Source organism: Ochotona princeps, chromosome 1 (assembly GCF_030435755.1).
Source record: "Ochotona princeps isolate mOchPri1 chromosome 1, mOchPri1.hap1, whole genome shotgun sequence".
Classification (NCBI taxonomy): domain Eukaryota; kingdom Metazoa; phylum Chordata; class Mammalia; order Lagomorpha; family Ochotonidae; genus Ochotona; species Ochotona princeps.
In genome coordinates this window covers 22,296,971-22,302,970 of record NC_080832.1, presented here as the reverse complement: position 1 = coordinate 22,302,970, position 6,000 = coordinate 22,296,971, and positions in this window count along the sequence as shown.

The following is a 6,000-nucleotide window of genomic DNA, read 5'->3' as shown; positions in this document are numbered from 1 at the left end:
TATTGTAAAAGATAATGCTAAGTTCTAGGGTACACTTCCTTGAAAAAACATTTTATTCTGCTTTAATTTTGTCACTTGCTTTATTGGGTTAGATACACAGAGCTAATGTAAACTCATTTTTAAACAATGCTTTCACATAGATCTTTCACATACAGTAAATTAATCACAGTGTTTTGTGGCCAGAGAAAATTTTATTATCTCTCTTGTACAGAATGGATAATTAATATTAAAGCAGATTAATTTATGTGCCCAAAGTCATACCAACTAGACATCAGATCTTCCTGTTTCTTTTCCATAAGGCCTTGCAGTTTTAGCTATGAAGATGAAATTATTTTTTGCATCCATGTAAAATATGACTCATTTAAGGACAAAGGTTGTAAAGTAGTTACTAAAGAACGAATCTATATTTTGGTCACTAACTTGAAGAAATTAAAAGTTATATTTTAATGTGGGAATCCTGTTGTAGTAAAAATTTTAATATGAAATGGTATGGAAATATAAATGGAAAATAAACATTAAATGCAATGGATAATATCATACATGGTGTCCTTTTTTCTTGCTGCAAAAATAAGAAAAACATCACTATGCCCAAGGATATTCTGCAGCAAAGAATTCTATATTTAAGATTAATGAAGTGGAAAATTATGTTTATATTAAGTTAGGTTTCCTTAATAGTTGAGAAGCTATTTTACAAACAATTTCATATTGATTTGTTGTATTTCTTTTTATCTGCCTTGCCCTACCAGCAACTATCATATTTGCTTTCTGTAATTTAAAATCTTTGCATTCCTGTGTCATATTGGTGCCTGTCTAACGCAGGAGTCAGTCAAAAAGTTAAATTTTCATTTCTTTCCATTTTTCATTCTTCAGCCTATGTTTAACATTATGGATTTTTGGATTTATAAATTTTTATAATCATTGCATTTTTTTCAGCCTAAAAGTTGAGAAGCATGCTTCTGAAGATATACTATTTAACATGTAATGAACTGAAATTTTAAATATAAATATAATTGAGATGTAATATCTTTTTGAGATCATATCCTATTGGGTGGATATGGCATCCCAAAATAATAGCAACTTGTGAAAATAGCCCACTCTGAAGAGAAAAAATATTACAGTCCAATGTTTACATAATCATTAGTGTTAATACACAACATTAATCTTATATAGCTAAGCAAATGTTATTATATTTAAATTCTCTGTGTACAATAGATGCTTTTATTGCCTAAATCTGAGATGGACTTCTCCCACCCATCTTCCCACAAACACACATATTGTCATTATATTTTCTTTCCTGCGTCTTTTCAAAGTTTAGTCATTTTTGGTTGAATGTCAAATATTGTAGATTTTATCATGATGGAAGCTGTAAATTTTCCTAATCATAAAAATTCTTAATCTTTGTTCTGGGGCAAAGTTATGTGAAAACAGATGATCCTTTCTGCTTCCTTCTAAGCTTTGCCAGACAGAACCAGTGTAGTCCTTATTGAAGAGTTTAAGTTTGGCTCATTATTAAGGCAGTTTCTTTATGAGTGATGCATCACATATCCCTTCACTGGTTGAAAATTCCTATGTTTCCACTATTCTCAAAATGTCAAATTCTATCTTCATACTGGTTGATTCACAGGTTCCAGAGGAATGGCTCTGTGCACAGGAAGGAGGGCATCTCTCAGAGGAAGGAGGGCATCTCTCAGAGGAAGGAGGGCATCTCTCACAGGAAGGAGGGCATCTCTCACAGGAAGGAGGGCATCTCTCACAGGAAGGAGGGCATCTCTCACAGGAAGGAGGGCATCTCTCACAGGAAGGAGGGCATCTCTCACAGGAAGGAGGGCATCTCTCACAGGAAGGAGGGCATCTCTCACAGGAAGGAGGGCATCTCTGTGTCCAAGGGGGAAAAAACGGACAACAGAAGCATATTATTTTCAACTGCTTCTCTGAATTTCCCTCAGGGTAGACATAGTTGTTTAAATGCCCATTAATATCATTGCCCACTCTTAGATGATCACTTTGATCTACTCACATTCTGATTTAGTCTTTATAATTAGATATTGTCAAAGGATGCACCTTTATGAAGAGATTTTCCATGCTGGCTGCTACAAACAGCAACTATTCTCAGTGCCTTGTGTCAAGACAGCAGAAAATGGCCACGTACATGGGTCCCTCGTATCCATGTGGACACTGGGGCTGCTGGCTGCTAGGTTCAGACTGGCACTTCCCTAACTGCGGTAGCCAGCTAGGGAAAGAACCAACAAATGGAAAATTCCTTTCTATCTTCCCCCTTCCTTCTCTGTAACTATGACTTTCACAGCAGAAAAAGAAAAACACTTTAAAATAAAACTGTGAAGAACAAAAACAATTTAATAATGACATAGGTTCAGGAGAGATGAATGGGACGTGGGACAGACTGGACCATGCTGTACATATTGGCAACCATGGGAACTGGGGCAGGGGCAGGCCTGGTGAAGGATATTGTGAGTCGCTCTGACTAGGCTGCAGCTCCTGGATTCTGTATTGGCAAGCACACACAAGAATCAGGTCTGAAATCACCTCAAATTAGGTTTCTTTGGGGATCGCCCAACTGAACCAGTGGACTCAGAACTCCAACTATGAAGGAAATTGCAGGGTGAATGGTCCAACCGTCGAGTGCTTATGTCAGAGCTGAGTCTCCTCAGGGTGTTAGATGAAACAGTGGAGAGTAGATCTAGTTGCACATGGGGGATACAACCGTACATTAGAACTTGTAGAGGACACCTGGTGCAATGACAGAGCATGGAGGACTGAACAAATTGATCAACTACCCCAGCCAATGTTGGCAGTGAATATCTAGGCAAACAGAGACTCTAAGATGGACTGTGGCAGCCAATAGATTTTGGAGAGATTTCATCATGCTTGGAGTGGCAAGATCTGCAGCAGTTCAGAACTGTTGGACTATCAAAGTCACTTGAGCACTTGAGCACTTGAGCAGTGCCCTCAGAGCATGCCCCACATCAGAGACCCTGGGATGGGAGGGAGTCTGGGTGTGGCTTCTCCTTAATCTTTCCCCTTTTCCCAGACACAGAAAGGAAAAAAGAGAATGTGGAAACAATGTTCTTACCCACTTTCCTCGTGCCCTTGACCCTTTGTGCCCTAAACAAATATGGAAAGATCAGCAAAAATTTAAATATAAATAAAGAAAAAGAAAAAGAAATTAAATCAGTGAAAAAATATAGGTTATAATATATAAGGAAATTATACAGTTGATAAATTAAATTCAAGATGACTCTTAAAAATAATAACATGGATTAGATTTTGGCTAATGAAATCAAGAGTAAATATATGATATTGCAAGGTTCTTACAACATATTAAACATATATTATCAGTTGAAATACATTTTGATAATTTAAAGATGTACACTATAAAATGTAAAACTAGTAAAACAGCAACAAAATTTTGACTAATTAGCTAACAAAAGTAATAAAATAGCATCATAAAATATTCAGTTAATCCAAAATTACGGCAGAAAAGACAAAAAGAATAAAAACAGATTGGACAGGGCCTGGCGGCACGGCCTAGCAGCTAAAGTCCTCGCCTTGAACGCCCCGGGATCCCATATGGGCGCCGGTTCTAATCCCAGCAGCTCCACTTCCCATCCAGCTCCCTGCTTGTGGCCTAGAAAAGCAGTCAAGGACGGCCCAATGCATTGGGACCCTTCACCCGCGTGGGAGACCTGGAAGAGGTTCCTGGTTCCCGGCTTCGGATCAGCGCGCACCGGCCGTTGCTTGGGGAGTGAACCATCGGATGGAAGATCTTCCTCTCTGTCTCTCCTCCTCTCTGTATATCTGACTTTGTAATAAAATAAATAAACCTTTAAAAAAAACAGATTGGACAAATAGAGTACAATAATAAGGCATATCAACACTTACAATAAATATATAAGTTCTTGAGACTTAAATAAAACAAAATTGTGTAAAAGTATTTTAAGGCAGATCAAATAATTAATAAGGACCCTATTTTAAATAGTTTTAGGTATTTAAAGACTTTAAATATTCAAATATTTTAAATGTTAAGAAATGGAAAAAGATATCATGAGGTATCAAGAATCAGTGAGCTGAAAGAAATATGTTAATAGGACAGAACTCAAGAATATGTCAAAGATCAAAAAGATTTTTCACAAAATTAAAGTACAATTTCATCAGGAATTGTAACAGTTGTAATGTGTATGGCAGCAACTACGGAGCATCAGAATACATAAAACAAAACCTGATGGATGAAAAGAGAAATACTTACACAGAAATACTGCAACACATCTCTAGTAGGATACAGAAGAGATAATTGTTGCTAATAATCAATATAAATTAACTGGTAAATAGAGCATATCCTACCTAATAACATATTATGCATAGCTTTCAAGTGAAGGTGGAACATTGACCAAAACAAAAAGATACCGAGTATGGTCACTGATCACAATGGAACCAAATGAAGTATCAATAAAGTGAGAAATATGAGAAATATGTCCCAGTGTTTAAAAAAATCAATATACTTTTTTCTGAACCATGATTCAAAGAAGAAATTACGAAAGAAACTTAAAAGGCAGGTGCAGCAGGTAAAATCAGAGTCTGCAAAGCCAACATCCCATGTGGACGCAAGTCCTGGCTGCTCCACTCTTGATCAAGTTGCCTGCTACAAGCACTTGCAATTGGAGTCATTTGGGAAGTGAATCCCAGAATTAAAGATCTCTCTCTCTCTCTCTCAAAACAATCAAGATTATGAAAAGTATTAAAACAGTGTTCAGAAGGATAATAATAGTTCTAAATATTATACTGGGAAATATATAAAATTCTTGTGCTTCTTATATTTAAGAAGTCAAAAGAGAAAATTTAAATAAATGGATCAAAAAATTTAAATAAATGGATCAAAAAAGTTGAAAATATAAAAAGACAATAGGGAAAATCAACTAAAGTTTATTCTTTGAAAATATTAGTAAAGTTGCTGTGTTTCTAGCTAGAATGCTTAAGATAATAAAAAGATAAAACGAAAGTTACTGATATGATAAACAAAAAAGCAGCTTAGCAAGACATTGCATAACTATAAGAAACAGAATGAAGAAAGTTATGGCAGTAAGTTTGATATGTAGATGAAGTGAAAAATTCTTTGAAAGACACGTTATTAAAACCTGAACAAATAACAAGTATAAAATACATTGGTATTTTGTGTCTATTAAATAAACAAAATTTAAAATCCAAAGATTTTCCACTAAGAAAACTTCAGCTTGAAGTTATTCCTTAATTGAATTGCATCAATTACTGAAGAAGAAAAAATTGTAATATGTTAGCAATTAGAAAGGAACAAGTGGGCCCGGCAGCATGGCCTAGCGGCTAAAGTCCCCGCCTTGAACTCTCCAGGATCCCATATGGACGCTGGTTCTAATCCCGGCTGCTCCACTTCCCATCCAGCTCCCTGCTTGTGGCCTGGGAAAGCAGTCGAGGACAGCCCAAAGCTTTGGGACACTGCACCCACGTGGGAGACCTGGAAGAGGTTCCTGGTTCCCGGCATCGGATCGGCGCGCACCGGCCCGTTGAGGCTCACTTGGGGAGTAAAACATCAGATGGAAGATCTTCCTCTCTGTCTCTCCTCCTCTCTGTATATCCAGCTTTCCAATAACAGTAAAATCTTTCAAAAGAAAAAAAAAAAGGAACAAGTGTCTATTTGTTAAATGAGATCAGTATAACCTGCATATCAAATTTTTTACTAAAATCTGTTATCAAGTATAATATAGCACAAGGTACTAGGACAAGCCAGACACCAGAAAAGCCATTCCACACACATATTGCAAATTTTCAAAACATGTGTGAATGTAATTCAAAGATGCTAAGAACAAATATCCTTAATGAGAGTATAAACCCAAACTTGTAGGTTTCCACATGCCCCAATCACAGGTGGGGCAGATGGGCCTCGCCACATCTTCAGGGTCTTCTCTGTCACTCTTCCAATGTCTGTTTGGAGTGATTCTTAACAAACAAGAT